Raw genomic sequence first — 16,779 nt, forward strand, 5'->3', positions numbered from 1 at the left:
AAAGGACGAATTCTTTGTTGGCCAATTTCTGCTAAAACGAGGAGGCTGAACCTGTAAGAAATCTTTAACTGTTTGCATAGATTTTGCCTTATCCTCCATCTTCTTTAATACCTCCTCTGCCTTAACTCCAAACAGCACATCCCGCTGCAAAGGTGCATCCAATAATTTTACCTTAACATGATCTGGTAATGTATGTTCTTTTAACCAAGCATGCCTTCTGACAGAGCCTGTAACTGCTGCTCTGCAGGAGGCCTCTAAGGAGTCAAACCCACATCGCAAAGTATGTTTTCCCACTTGTTCAGCGGCATGCAATAAATCCTGCATTTCTTTTAAGTTAGGAGGATCTGAATCTGGAAGCATCTTTTGTTTCTGTATTCGGAATGAAAATTTCAGGAGTAGGCCGACCAGCACTTAAGAACTGCTTCTGCTTCGGGCACCGCAAGGCAAGAAAGACTGAGGAAAATGGCGTTGGCTGCATCTTTTATACCCCTGTCGCACTGACGTCAGGGAGGAGGCGACAGCAACCGACACCGGACCAAGACTTTGGAACTCTGGCCGACTGCGGGACCGCCTGACGGCAGGATAACCCAAGTGTGATGACTGCAGCAGTGTAACACGAACATCATGCACTTTTACAGAAAATACAGTATAGAAAAAATATGCAAAATCAAATGACAGGAAAATCAAGAGTAAAATGAAAATATTTTTGATTTACTTGTGGCACCTTAAAGTGTGATTAAAGGGAAAGACAACTAATTTGTAACAGGATAAAATAACGGAGAGTCTAAAAGTTTGAAAGCCTTGCTTTTGCTCAGACTCCTAAACGCAGTTCCACACTATGCAATATACCTGAGGTGTGATGTTGGCAATCTGTGACAGATAAGGCACACTTTAATCCCAGTGTTGATGATCCACTGTTTTCTTAACCTGTCTGTAGCTGGAATCAGTGTCTTAACCTTAATTAGTTTGCCCATCCTAGCTTTCAGGAAGTAATCGCCAATGAGACAACATAAGAAAGAAAAGCTAACAGAAAAGTGTTCGGGAATAAAAGTAATAATTATTAAATTATGCTTTTTTCTGTATATGGCACATTTACTGTTCGATTACAAAGGAGGAAAATCATTTTGTGGAAAGAAAATCTTGACATTTGAGCACAGACCTTTAAACAAATTTGTCAGCAGTGGGCAACCTTGTCTAGAACCATCACTTTAGACAGAGTAATGAAAATTTGACTGATATGGTAAATAACGTTAGTAGCAATGCTTTTCATATACTCAGCTAAAATAATTGCATTGCTTTTATACCTAAATTTATAAAGGTAATGTGTCTGCAATTAGCTGAGACAGAGGAATTGGGAGGTTTTTTTTGGCTCCTCTTCCCCATATCTGATAATCTGTTGCAACCACGTTCTCTGCATTACAGATTGGGACTGGCTGAAATATATTTTACTATCTGGTAACCTGATCAATTCAATTACTGCTTCCCCTTAAATTTGTGTCTGGTATTATTCCCTAACATTCAATTTCTTTGTATGAAATTTGCTTCATCCCTTCTTTGTGCCCTAAATTTCAGTTTCTTTGTATGAAATTTGCTGCATCCCTTCTTTAAAGATCCTACTACCAAATCCCTTCATCTCTTTTAGAATATTCACAACTTCTACTACTGTTGGTCTAGATTGTGATTTCCATTTTCTAGTAACTGTTTTCCTAGCAGCATAAGCTCTTACCATGTATAGGCAATCCATATCTTGTATCCCAGTTCAAAATAATCATTTCATTAGTTACTCTTGTGTTCCCCAACTATTTCTGGCAAAGTACCCTGCAGGGATTTTTTAAAACCTGCCAACTTCTTAAATTCCCAAAAAATTTTCTCAATTACCTATCTTTTCCAAGTCACAATTCCAGAATTTGCTATCTACTTAAAGAAAAATCCTCTAACTTAACTTTGGGTACTTAAATATATATTATACATTAGGAGAGTAAGACAAGATCGCTGTACGCTGAGCAACAGGTTAGAGTTCTCCCAGTTGCAAAACTGAAACTCAAAAAAAAAAAAAAGCCTACATTTAAGGCTAGAAGCAAATCCCTGATTGCTATTAATTGCTATTAGAGACTCCATATCAGAGGTACCTAGTAGACAGTCATCAAAATAACAAAAAATCTTGCAGCACTACAGCCTTTGGTTTGCAGTAACCATGAACGGCGCGGTTCTTGGGCGGCACAGTGGTGCAGCGGTTAACGTTGTCGCCTCACAGCAAGAGGTTCTCCGGTTCGATTCTCAGCTGGGGTGCCTTCTGTGTGGAGTTTGCATGTTCTCCCTGTGTTCGCGTGGGTTTCCTCCGGGTACTCCGGTTTCCTCCCACATTCCAAAGACATGCATCTGGAGCATTTCTCCCCGGGCCTCCGCTGAAAACAGGCTCTGTGGAACCTAGTCAGACATTCCCGGTCAACAAATGTTAAATAAATAAATAAAAATGAAAGTGGGACTTGAAAATTCTGGAGACCATGGTAAGCTCAAACACGTGTCCTGAACTGATGATGACTGGCTCCTATCATACAATGCAGAAGAGAAATCTCCTGGATTACTGGCCAATTCTGATTTGACGTTAGGCATCTTAAGATAGGGGTGTCAAACTCAAATACACAGTGGGCCAAAATTAAAAACTTGAACAAAGTTGCGGGCCAACCTTGATATTTATTGAAAAAATGTTTACAATTGAGGACGTTTTTCCTATCAGATATAACGATGAACCTTTTCTTGCAGAAGCAAACTTAAGTTTTGCTTAAATATTGAATATGGAACAAGCAAAGCTTAATACTATACTATAGTATAAACACATGTAAAATCAAATGTCAATATAATACAAATCTGTGGCATTCACTTCTTAAATAAAATTAAAAAAAATCTTATGCCTCTCTCTATTTGTAGCCTTCTGAGTTAAATTTCAATGGTAACCTTTTTTTCCACAGGCTAAAAATAATAATTTCCTTCAATGAAAATCCAATTATTCAAGTCCATGCCTTGGAGTAGCAAGGAAAAGTGCATAAAGATAACATTCATTCAAGATCAGTTTGCTACACTGATCTACTCTGATGCACACTGGTCCAAGCCAGATACCTGGCATCTCTAGTTCCTCAATGTTTGGGGTCAAGCTCTGAGCTGAGGAAATCCTCAGGATTGAGTGAAGGTGTTCACTGAGAGGACTCCTGTGTGACGTTTTGTTCATCTTCAAGAACAGTTGCTCACACAGATATGTGCTTCCGAACATAGAGAGCATTTGAACAGCTTGGGTACGGAGATGGGGCATTGTGTCAGGGATGTAACGCGGAAACTGTGCAGCGCCCACAGCATCATACTTTGACTTCAGCATGTCATCACACTGGAGTAAAATCAGATCCATTTGGAGGTCAGTTGGTGAGCTTTCCACATCAACTGCAAATGGATTACTAAGTTCAAACCTACATTTCTTGGCATCAAAGTCAGCAAATCGCCAGGTAAACTCGGCGCTGAGTATGCCAGGTTTTTCAGCAAACTGTGCACTTGGGAACACAACGGTAAAGATCTGTGTTTTTATGGTTTGGCAGCAAAGAAAATGGCCCAGGTTTCCTTGCAGCATTTGAGTCTCCCACAGGCACAATTTTGTTTTAAAAGCCCTCACTGCAGCATACGAGTCTGTGATGACACGGCCCCGCCCCTGAAGCTGCAGATTCAGCACATTGAGATGGCTCGTGATGTCACAGAGAAATGCCAGCTCAGACAGAAACTCTATCCCGGGGCTTTGCTGCGTCTTTCCCCTTTGCTTTCTAGAAACTGAAAAATTTCCTCACACAGCTCGAAACATCCATTCAATATTTTTCCTCTGCTTAGCCATCCCACCTCTGTGTGATAAGGCACGTCTGTGTATTCTGAACAACACTCCTCCAGAAAAGACTTGAAATGACGGTGATTCAAACCTTTAGTGCTTATATGGTTAGCTACTCGTGTTATGGTGCTCATAACATGTTTCATCTCCAGGGCTTTACCACATGACTCCTGGTGTATGATGCAGTGATAAACACTTAGTTCACCTGCACAGTTCTCTTCCCGCAACTTCGCCCAAATCCTGGCCACCAATCCAGTCTTTTGACCGCACACTGTGGGTGCACCATCTGTCATTAGTCCCACAAGTTTATCACAAGGTAGCCTCATTTGAGTTACACATTTGGAAACCTCTTCAAAGATTTTTTTTTGCTGTGGCTGTGCCATGCATTGATTTTAATCCCAAAAGTTCCTCCGTAACGCACAGATTTGAGTCCACTCCACGGATGAAGACTGACAGCTGGTCAGTATCAGATGTGTTGCTGCTCTCATCCACAGCAAGGGAGAATGCAATGAAATATTTTCCCTTTTCCATCACCTGTTCATGTAGATTTATGGCAAGATCACAAGCACGATCAGCTACTGTATTTCTGCTAAGACTCGCATTTAAAAATATTTGCCTTTTATCTGGGCACACGTCGTCGCAAACTTTGATCATGCACTTTTTGACAAACTCTCCCTCATTAAAAGGGCCGAGATGATTTTGCAATCTGCTGCCACAATAAAACTAGCCTTTCCAGCAGCTTCACTTTGTGATATGGCTTTTGTGAACATAGTCGGTCATAAAACTAAACTTCTTTTCATCTCCTGTACTTTCTGGCACTTTTGCGCTATGTCTAGGTCCTTGTACTTGTAGTGGTGTTTCGTTTCATAGTGTCTTCTTATGTTATACTCTTTGGTTACAGCTACTTTGGCTCCGCACATAAGACAAACAGGTCTGTCCTTTACATTTGTGAACAGATATTCTGCTTCCCACATTTCTAGAAAGCTTCTGTTTTCAGCCTTTCATTTGGCCATTTCTGAGAGGGGTGGCCCGATGCGACTGGTAGCATGAGGTCACTAATGAATGTCAACAAAGGAGAGGGCGCTTGTGGGTCCTGATTGATACACCAATGCACCAGCAGAGCATTCTTGGATTTGTAGTATTAACGGTGCATGTGCTCTATACCGGCAGGCCAGCTCGAGTAAACATTTGGTATTTTCTCGCAGGCCAAATATAATTACACTGCAGGCCAGATTTGGACCATGGGCCTGAGTTTGACATGCACGTCTTAAAAGGTCTAAAAAGCATATCCACTCAATCTCTAATAAGCAGGGAAGGATGGATTGCATCATGACCAGTCTAAAGGACTTTTGTGGAATATACTGACTTAGTTACTCAGCTTGAGAAAGTACAGTTTTGTACCTACCATAAATGTAGATGTCCGAGAGGTATGCATCTGCAGTCCTAACAAATGGGTTGTCCTGGCCTCAGGCAGCCCTTCGGTCGGCCGGATACCCGACGTCATAGCTGCAGTTCTGCGGGTATAAAGGCATCAGCCGACGCCATTTTCCTCAGTGTTTCTTGCCCCAGATGCCAGGTGCCCTCTAGGAAGGCTAAATTTGGATAAATGCAAATGTTTCCAAACAATAGAGAGCAAATAGAAATAAACATGTATATACATATATACAAACAAATACACCATAATAGATTCCCCCAGCTAGCTACAAGATGGGCAAATACCCTAGGAGTACCACAGAGGGGAAGGAGGGTGGGTAATCCTGACTGCAGATGCATACCTCTGACATCTACATTTATGGTAGGTACAAAACTGTACTATGTCCTTCAAGGATGCATCTGCAGTCCTAACAAATGGGTAGAATACCATAGCCAAACTGGGGGAGGAGGCAGTAAGGAGGCACTAAGAGTTTATGGTGTAGTTAAGATCCCTTGCAAAACAGCAGTGGCAAAACCTGCTCGGGATCTGGAGTATAAAGGAAGATTATAATGCTTGGCAAATGTATGCACGGAGCTCCAAGTAGCAGCCTCTAAAATGTCTTTGGTAGCCACTCCTCGTAAGAAAGCTGTAGTAGTGGCTGTAGCCCTTGTGGAATGAGGTCTGATGTTTTCTGGAGTTGCCTTTCCATGAAAAGAGTAGCAAAATCTAATGCAATTTCCTATCCATTTTGAGATTGTTTTGAAATTGCTTTTCCTTCCATTCCTGTTGCATATGCTACCAGAAGCTGGTCAGTTTTTCTATTGTTCTTGGTTCTGTCCAGGTAGTAGCGCAATTGTCTGTGTGCATCCAAGGTATGCAGCAATCTTTCCCCCCTGTTCTGTGGGTTGGGGAAGAATGTTGGTAGGTGTATTGCTTGGTTTAATGATACCCTTGAGACCACCTTTGGCATAAAGGTAGGATTAGTTCTCATGGACACTCTATCCTGATGGAAGATAAGGAAGGGCTGTACTGCCATTAATGCCTGTAATTCAGAAACCCTTCTAGCTGAAGTGATTGCAAGCAGGAATGCAGTCTTCCAAGATAAGTACTGTAATTCTGCTGTTGCTGCTGGTTTAAAAGGGGGGAGTGTTAACTTTTCTAACACAAAGTTCAAGTCCCATGTAGGCAATGGTGGTTTCCTTGGTGGCTTTACATTTTTAATTCCTCTGAGAAACTGCCTGAGTAGAGGTTGAGAAAAGACTGGAGGATCCATGTTGTATTCTGCTGAAATTGCTGATGCATGAATCTTAATGGAGTAGGACAGACCATTGTGGAAAAGCTCTGCTAAGTATTCCAGGATGTTAGCTATGTTTGCCAATGATGCATCTACTCCTTTTGTTGCACTCCAAATGAGATATCTTTTCCATTTTGCTGAATAAGTTTTCCTTGTTGAGGGTCTGCGAGCCTCCAAGATAATGTCTTTAACCCTTTGAGATAAATCTGGGTTATTTCTCCTTATGTAATGTTCCAAGCAGCTAGCTGCAGTGTTTTCAAGTTCGGATGCAGGATTTTGAAGTTGTTCTGTGTTAGCAGTAGAGGTAGTAGGGGTAGAGGCCATGCGTGTTCCCGGGACATACTCCTCAGTAGCGGGTACCAATGTTGCCTCGGCCAATCTGGAGCTATCAAGATGATCCTCGGGTGATCTTCTTTGATCTTCAGTAGCACTTTATGCATCAAAGGAAGAGGTGGGAATGCATATGCTGTCAGGTTTTCCCAACTGAAGGATAGGGAGTCCACTTTCCAAGCAAGTGAGTGGTATGTCCTTGTGCAGAATTTTTTCAATTGTTGGTTGTGTGGGGATGCGAACAGGTCTATTTCTGGCAGTCCCCATTTCCTTGTGATGGTTTTGAAGATGTCTGGATGCAGCATCCATTCGTGGGCATCTGTGGTAGTTCTGCTTAAGATGTCTGCTAGTATATTTTCTTTTCCTGGCACGAATATGGCTTGGAGCTGAATGTTGAGGTTCAGGGCCACATTCCAGAGGTCCATTGCCATCCGGCATAGAGGATATGAATGTGTGCCTCCCTGTTTGTTGATATACCACATAACTGTGGTGTTGTCCGTCCTTATCAGCAAATGACCCTGTTGTAGAAATGGTCTGAATGTCTGAATTGCCTGTTTTACTGCCAGCATCTCTTTTTGATTTATGTGTAGGTTCATCTGGTCTTGAGTCCATAAGCCTTGTATGCACTTGTCCACCATGTGTGCCCCCCAACCGAGGTCTGAGGCATCCGTGGTGATAGTCTGGCTTGGGTGAGGCCTGTGGAAGGGCAGTCCTTTGTTCAATTGACAGGCCTGGGCCCACCACTGGAATTCTTGCTTCAGGCATGGAATTATTGGAATTTTGGTTTCTAGGCTGTGCTTGTGCTGAGACCATAAATTCCTCAGGTACCATTGCAACTTCCTCATATGTAGTCTGGCATGTGGAATTAATATTATGCAGGATGCCATGTAACCCAGGGCTTGCAGGATTTTCCTTGCTGTAAGCTGGTTCTGCGTTGTTAATGCCATGAAATAGAGTGGTAGCTGCTTCTGTTTTTCTGCTGTGAGGAATGCCATCTGGTTTGATGTGTCCAGTTCTGCACCCAGGAAGGTTATCCTTTGGGATGGTATCAGCCTTGACTTTTTTGTGTTGACTGTGTATCCCAGGGCTTGCAGCAGGTGAATAACCTTTTCCAAATCTTTTGTTAATTTGTCTTTGCTGTCCGCTTGTAACAGGCAGTCGTCCAGGTATGGATAAATTTGAATTCCCTGAAGCCTGCAATGAGCAATTACTGATGCCAGGCATTTCGTGAATACTCTGGGCGCAGTAGATAAGCCAAAAGGCAATGCTGAGAATTGATAATGCTCTGATCCTGCAAGAAATCTGAGGTATCTTCTGCAATTTGGTCGTATGGGGACGTGCAGGTATGCCTCCTCGAGATCCAGAGTCACCAGCCAAGACTCCTTGCCCAGCATGGGAAGAAGTTGCTGTAGGGTCAGCATTTTGAATTTTGGAACAATGAGATATGTGTTTAGAGTGGACAGGTCGAGGATAGGTCTCCATTGTTTTTCCTTTCTTGGTACTAGGAAAAGCCTTGAATAAAATCCTTGTCCTTGTTCCATAACCGGTACCTTTTCTATAGCTCTCATCCTTAGTAAGTGGTCTATTTGTTGTAGAGCGTTTGTCCTTTGATTTGGAGGTAGGTTTGGCATTCCTCTCTTCCTTGGAAGAGTATGGAAGTGAAACCTGTAGCCTTTGTCTATTGTCTGTAAAATCCATTTGTCCCTTGTAATGTAATGCCAATTTACTGAAAATAAGGCTAATTTTCCGCCTAAGGGTGCTGCCAGTTGTTCCCTGGTAGGCGGTTTTAGAGCCAAGTCACTGTGATTGTCCTGTAGAAGTGGTAGTGGCTGGATCTGTGGCAGTAGCTCTCTGGCTGTTAGGCTGCCACTGACGTCCCCTGTAGGCACCTCCGGATTGACCTCTGCCTCTAGGGCGTCTATTTCTGCTTCTCTGTGCTCTGGTGGTGTCTGGAAAGGACCAATTCTTGGAAGGCCAGTTCCTACTAAACCTCAGAGGCTGGACCTGTAAGAAATCCTTGACTGTCTGGACAGATTTAGCTTTTTTCTTCCACCTTCTTCAACACTTGCTGTGCAGGAGAACCAAACAAACTGTGCTTTTCCATGGGAGCATCTAGAAGCTTTGATTTTACATGGTCTGGTAAGGATTGTTCTTTTAACCATGCATGCCTTCTGATCACTGTACCAGTCATAGCTGATCTAAAGGAAGCCTCCAGTGCATCATAGCCGCATTTTAAGGAATGATTACTGACCTGCTGAGTATTATGCACCAAATCCTGAAGGGACTTACGGTCTAAAGGTTCAGGAGAGGACAGTTTTTTAGTGAGCTGATCTAACAGAAATTCCTGATACTGAATCATGTGGAATTGACAGTTTAAGGCCCTAGCCGAAAGAGTAGCAGAAGTATAAACTTTTACCCCATCTCTCAATGCCCTAGATTCTCTTTCAGAGGGAGGGTTTTTGGCAGAGGCAACTGCTACGGCTTTGGGGCCCTGTGAAATAGTTTCAGGGTCTGCAATAGGAGCCTTATACAAATGATAATGTGTGTCCGGAACCCTGTAGTATCTGTCGGCCTTAGCAGGGGCCGGAGGCAGGGAGTCAGGGGCAGTACAAGCATCATTAAATGCATCATCCACAACTGTAAGTACTGGAGGAATAGCTAAAGGCCTATGCTGTGGTAAATGCAAAAAGGTCCTAAGCCTTTTCCTAGAGTCTGAAAAATCCTGGCCCTGCCATTGAAATTGTTCCCTCATAGCATGCAAGGTTTCCCCAAAAGAAAATTCCTCAGGAGGAGAGGCAGAAGGTATGGAATCCTCTGCATCAGAGTCCTCATATGGAGAGTAAGGGCCCTCTGGAGGATTAGAATTTTCAGAATCATCAGAGGAAAAATCTGAAGAAACTGGTTCAAGGGGCTCTGCTCTAAGCCCCTTCTCTGGAGGTGGGTGAGAGGCCCTGTCAGGGTGAGACTGGGTTCCCCTGATCAAAGAAATGAGATCCTCTGCTAGACTAAGCATTTGAGTACTAGAGCTAGGCCTGTGAGGGGGGGCTTTAGCAGGCACGGCCTTTGAAGATTTTGCTGCTTTCGCCCTGGCAAAAGCCTTAATTGACATGGATGCAGGGGGCCTAGCAGCTCCACGTGCAGGAGAAGATACATCTAAGGGGATAGTATCTGATAAAGGAGGCAAGCTTTCAGCCGAAGGAAGAACCGCGGACTCGGCTTCAGCCGAAACAGAGACACTCGTGGTTGGCCTAGCAGCGGTTTCGGCCGAAACCGCGGACCGCGAGAGTCGGTCCTTTTCCTTACGCTTTTTAGCTAAATGTGAAGTCGGAGTCTCCGACGGCATGATATAAGCAAAAGCGGAGCCGAAAAACTCCTCTGCAAACTCCGACCGACGTCTAAGTGTTCGTCGGTTGAAGGAAGCACAGGCTAGACAAGGTGCTACGTCGTGGTCTGGGCCTAAACAAGGTAGGCAGTAAGAGTGGAAATCTTTATGAGGTATTTGTTTCCCACAAGTTAAACAGTTATTCACTTTTTCTGACATCGGCTGAGGCAAGAAAGAGTCCCCAACGGGGTACTTAGCTTTTTAGAAGTCTTCGGTAGTAGCAATCTCTGGTTCTGACCGACCGGCACTTGCGAACAGCTTCTGCTTCGGGCGCCACGCGGCAAGAAAGACTGAGGAAAATGGCGTCGGCTGATGCCTTTATACCCGCAGAACTGCAGCTATGACGTCGGGTGAAGTGCGACATCAGCCGAGGCCAGACCCAGACTTTGGAATCCGGCCGACCGAAGGGCTGCCTGAGGCCAGGACAACCCATTTGTTAGGACTGCAGATGCATCCTTGAAGGACATCAGGCCGGTGGTGGTCTGTCTTCTTCAGCATCAAAACGAATCTGTACTAAAGGCCTTGCCCTTTAATATTGGGTGTGTACTCTTGAATGTCTTTCTTCTGTAGAAGACTAAGAGCCTCTTTTCTTGCTGCAGATTTTTGATGGAGTAGGACATCGGGAAGGAGAAGTAACTGCAATGTGAGGGAGGGGTTATTTTGTAGCCTCTGATCTGAGTACAATAGCCCCTACCCCACTTGTCCTGTGTAATGGCCATCCACTGGGACAGCTGCAGAAACAGGCAATCCCCTGACTGCTTTACAGAGCAGAAGAGTCCAGCTACCCTGCTGACTACTGCTGCTTCCAGGCTGATTGCCTTGTATTCCTCCTGAATAGGATAAAACCTAAGCTGTCACATATTCTACTCCATTTGTGAAAAATGTGACTTGTGGAGCTTTGAATTTGATTCCAAAAGGGTTGAGGGTTTCTCTCCACTTCTTTCTTCACAAGCTCTGCTTTGGCCATCAGACAAGTCTGTCTGGCTCACTGAATGAGTGATCAGTAATGGAGGTCTTGGTGTCAGAACAATCTAACTGGTGACAATGTAATGCAAATACAGGTAAGGGGTACCTGTCACTGAAGAGTTATTAGTAGCCCTTCTTGGAAACAGAGTGACAGCTAGGTCAAGTATCAGTTACTTTTGGTAGTTGGCACTGGGCTCACACTGAGGTGACTGAAATCCCAGGGAGTCAGTAATTGTAACCCTGTTCTGGAAATGACAGTGAAGAACTTATCTGGGTATATGTTCCAATCATATCCTAAACGGGTAGCACTCGTCTGCTGTAAGGTCAGAACAATCATCCTCTTCCATACATAACCGAGTGGCACTTGTATGGATTTGGGCTGCTTTAACTCCTGCCTATTTGCCACACTGGAAACAGTGGTACAGCATGCAAGGACCATATCCCTGCTCGTAACACTTGGCAGCAGTGATGGGATATAAACGTTATCCATCTCACAGTCCTGACATATTTGGTTTTGCAGCTTTATGGATATATTGCAAAACCAACCTTTCATAGGCTGCAAAACAGACTTGCCATCAAAAAGTGTGAGCACCGGTGCAGCCTCAAGGTAAAGCATACAGCACTATACATTATTCAGGAATCATTTTTCTTTTTTAGTCGCATCTGTTAGGATAATGGCAGTGTGCATTCAGACATTCTGAGATGGCAGTGTGGCATGAATGGTTAGTGTGTGTAAATCAAAAGGACTTCCACAAACTAGTTTAAATAAGGAAGACTGAAAGATGCCTAGTGTGCATTCAAAGTTCATCTTATCAGACATGGGGAAAGTCTGGAAGGGACTGCAATGTATACCGTCTAGCTAATGGATCACCCAAGTGTGTTCCTGGATGATCTTAAATTCAGCCTGAATTAGACAGACTACAGGGAGAATTGGAGACGGGACACACAGAAATGGAAGCATATGACACAGCTTGAGCCAAAGGAAAAAGAAATGGAGTGAGAAGCAGAGGAAATGAAGCATCAGCATGAAGCTGCTGAAAAGGAAAACAAGGATCAGTATTGGCAGGAACTCATGCTCTTCTCCAAAGATATAGGACTAAAGGGAGGAAAGTTGGCCCTAAATGCAAAGGTCAGTATTAAACTTCATTACAATGAGGGAAATGACTGACCATTTTTATTTGGGTATTTCAAAGTGTGTGTGATAAGATAAAAAACTGACCAAGGGCAACAGGTTAGGTTTTAACACCTCTGCTCACAGACTAAGCTATTCACGTTATCAGTAAAATGTCTGATGTTGACTGTGTTGGCTATGGCCTTTCAGGATGTTTTCAGCTCACAGCTGAAACATACAGAATAAAAAACAGTTGTGTAAAAAGCTTACTATAACCATAGCTGACCTTCTCTTTCATGTTGCAGGATTCACCACCAAGGCGCCTGAATGTCCAACCAGTATACAAAAGACTTACTGCAAGGTATGTAGGATGTTTCATAACGGCAGCAGGAAGCATAAGCCATAAAAGTGACGTCCACATGTACCATCCTCAGAGCTGAATGCCCCAGTCAAAACACTGGTCCAAGGATAAAAAGGAAAGGCAAACTATCATCCAGAGAAATACGAGGATCAAGGGGGAAGGAGGGTGGGACAGAATACTGCAACAAGGAAGAGAATGGCATCTATGGTTAAGGTAAGATTTTACTCAGCTATTCTAAGTCCTATTTCCATGTTGCAGTATTCATAACATGAGGGAGAGTACCAAAGCTCATGAAAGGGAAACGGGAAGGATGGAACAAAGAAACTCTCCAAAAAAAATGCAGGATTGCCCTAATAAACTCTGCTCTGGATCTGGAGATGCTATCCAGCTTGTATACTGTTTGGTAAAGGTGTGGACAGACCACCATGTAGCTGCCTCCAAGATGGAAGCAGTGTCCAACCCCTTGAAAAAGGTTCCAGTTGAAGCAATGAAGCAACAACCTTAGTGGGATGAGCTTTCACCAAGGAAGAAAGATTTTTACCATGGATAACATAGCAGAAAGAAATGGCCTTAGAAATCCATGGAGAGGGGGTCTCTTTTGACACACCCTTTCCCAGCATCCTGGGGTGAAAGGAAACAAAGTTGCTCTAATTTCCTAAAGGACTTGGATTTTATCCAGATAAAATCTGAGTTGTCCTGTGCACATCCAAATGTATGTAACACCCCTTTCATTGGAATTTTGAGGTGAGGGAAAGAAGGTAGGTAAATTAATAGATTGGTTACGCGACAAATCTTTAACCACCATGGGCATGAAAGATGGGTTAGTATGCAGAGACACCATATCTTTGTGGAAAATAAGGAAAGGTTGAAATATCATTAAAGCTTGGAGTTCAGAGACTCTCTGAGAAGAAGTGATGGCCACCAGCAACACAGTCTTCCAAATACAATGCTTTAAGGAAGGCACGACAGCAGGCTCAAAAGGGGCTTGGTTGAGTTTTTCCAGTACAAAATTAAAATCCCAGGGTAGAGGAACAGGTTTCCTGGGATGATATGAAGGATGTCTTTAAGAAACAGCTAAACCTCTAGCCTAGCTGCCAAGGGAGGAGAAATGCAATGTATACTGTGCAGCTAATGGACATGCAGAAATGGCAGAGGAGTGGGATTTTACAAAAGAATAAAGCCAATCCAGCCTTAATTAAGCAGCTCACAAAAGTAAGATAAAACTAGGAGGATATCCAATGAAAATGGATCTAGCTCTTTCTTTAGACACCAGATGGAGAACATCTTCTATTTGGACAAGTAGCAACTCCTACTATTAGGTTTCTGGCCTCCTTCAGGACTAGAAGCACACCCTCAGAGAAAGGGTGTCGAAAAGGGATCAGAAGCTTATCACCCAGAGTCAGGTTCAGGGTTAGGTGTGGGTGAATGAGTCCACCCTGTGAAGTAACTTGTGACTGCCCTTGGCTAAATGCAGAAGAGGAAACCAGTGCTGTCTTGGTCAAAAGAGGGTCACCAACAAGATTTCTGGTTTGTCCTGCTGAATCTTCAGTAGAACTTTCTGAATTAAGTGGGAAGGGGGGGGGGTATGCATAAAGAAAAAAGAAATTATGTCTTACCATAACATTCCATCTGTATTGCTGATCCTCGTTCAGTCATTACGCATGGGTATCGGAACCGAGCCGGCCATTTTCCAAGCTCGCGTCAGCTTCAAACTCCAAGCTAAACACTTACCCACAACCCCCCTCTCCATTACCTCAGATTGAGTTTGCAAGTCAAAGAAGGTAGAGGCTATCTCTGGTCAAACAACCTAAGAGAACCGGATGGTGAGATCCACTAGAAACCACAGGAGGGGGAAGGAGGGAGGGCTGTAATGACTGAACGAGGATCAACAATACAGACGGAACGTTATGGTAAGACAACTTCTTTATCCGATAGTTAATCCTCGTTCATTCCTTACACATGGGACAGAGTCCCCAGCTACCTCTATTCCTGGGAGGCTCTCATGAAAGGACATTCCTGAGCACCAAAGAACCGAAAGATGCTCTAACCCTGGAGGACAAATCCAATTTGTAATGATAGATGAAGGTATGAGGCGAAGCCCAATCTGCAGCTGCACAGATGCCATGTAAAAAAGCTCTGGCATGGAAGGCAGCAGAAGTTGTCACTAGCCTTGTTGAATGAGCTTTCATGGCAGTAGGCAACGAGATATTACGGTGTGTATAAATAAAGGTCACACAGTCCTTCAACCATCTAGCTAGTGTGACCTTAGCAACAGCAGATCCTAATCTAGGTCCAGAAAAGGCCAAAAATAACTGGTCAGATTTACGAAAAGTTTTAGTCCTGTTTAAGTAAAAACGGATTTGCCTATGTATATCTAGGGTATGTAGGCAATACTCTCCTCTGTTTGAATGATTGGGAAAGAAAACTGGAAATTCAGTGGCTTGATTAAGACATTTCAGAGATCACTTTAGGCAGAAATGACGGATTAGTTCTCAGAGACACTATCTCTATGAAAACTCAAGTATGGACTCTTGATACATAAAGCTTGAAGCTCAGAAATACGTCTGGCAGATGGAATGGCAACCAAAAACAAGGTTTTCCATGACAAATACTTGGTCAAACGAAGAGGCTGATTCGAAAGGTGACATTGTCAGAGCTTGTAGAACCAATGATAAATCCCATGGTTGAATAGGTTCCCTAAAAGGTGGCTTCAGATGATTCACACCTTTTAAGAAGGTCTTGCACAATTTATGGGACATAAGAGAAGAATCTTAGACACCCTCATGAAAATTAGAAATTGCAGCCAAATGAACTCTAATGGTAGAGGCCGATAGTCCCGATTGAAAAAGGTTGGCCAAATAGTCTAGTATTATCGACACTGGTGCTGAAAAGGGGTCTACTTGTTTATCTTTACAGCCAACAGGTAAATCTTTTCCACTTGCTCAGATAAGTAATTCTAGTGGAAGACTTATGAGAAGCAATGAGAATATCACATACTGGTAAAGAAAGATCATTCTGCCTGGCAATCAAGGGAATTGGAGTAGCCAAGCCGTGAGCTTCAGGCTATTCAAGTTGGGATGAATCAGGCTCTGCGGATGCGAGATCAACTCCGGGGTTGGATGGAGAATCCATGGTCGATCTATCTGGTGAGGCCAAAGGAAGGGGAACCAAACCTGTCGAGGCCAATATGGTGCTATGAGGATCACCTTGCTCTTCAACTGATGGGCTTTCTTCAGAAACTGGGGAATGAGGGGAAAGGGTGGAAATGCGTAAAGAAGACCCGAGGGCCAATCGTGGACTAGAGCATCTCTGGGTGACTGTCCCGAAGGGGGAATCAGGGCGAAGTAGTTGCTGCATTTGTAGTTGGCCGGGGATGCAAAGAGGTCGCAGCAAGGACGGCCCCAGTGGTGGAAGATCTCCGCCGCTATCAAGGGATTCAGGGACCACTCGTGAGGTTGAAGAATGTACCTGCTGAGTCTGTCTGCTATCACGTTGGAACTCCCGGGAATGTGCATTGCTAGAAGAAAACGGTTAGTAGCCATCGCCCATTGCCATGTCCTCTCGACAAAGGGGGTAAGATTTGGTTCCATCTTGCTTGTTGATGTACCAGACCACCGCCATGTTGTCTGACTGAATCGCAATTGTCCCAGACGGCAGCAGGGGATGGAATGCTTGCAACGCCAGAAGCACCGCCCTCAGCTCTCGAACATTTATATGCAGATGGGCCTCCAGTTCGGACCAAGTGCCTTGGACTGTCTGTCCCTGACATAGCCCCCCCACCACATCAGCGAGGCGTCTGTGGTCACTGTGGCCTTGGGTTGCTGGGGGGAGAAGGGACGAGACCATTGTGAGAGATTGTGCGTCATCCAACAATTTAAATCCCGTTTGCACCTGTGGGTTAAATGAATCATGGCTGAAAGGGGATGCTGAAAAGGGTAGTATTGGGAGAGCAGTAGCCATTGTAGAAGCCTCATGTGAAACCTGGCCAGGGGAACAATGGTTATGGAGGCTGCCATGGAACCCAACAGCTGTAGAACCGAGTGAGCCATGGATTTTTCC

At 44.0% G+C, this 16,779-nt stretch overlaps 1 protein-coding gene across 1 annotated transcript in view; it reads right to left on the bottom strand.

Annotated features, from left to right (window-relative positions):
- LOC122790858 overlaps nt 1-16,779 on the bottom strand; it is a 1,163,840-nt gene that overhangs the window by 426,295 nt on the left and 720,766 nt on the right. The gene's annotated exons all lie outside the window — the stretch shown is intronic.

The sequence above is a fragment of the Protopterus annectens genome, chromosome 1.part2 (assembly GCF_019279795.1).
Source record: "Protopterus annectens isolate FY-2018-M chromosome 1.part2, PAN1.0, whole genome shotgun sequence".
Lineage (NCBI taxonomy): Eukaryota > Metazoa > Chordata > Ceratodontiformes > Protopteridae > Protopterus > Protopterus annectens.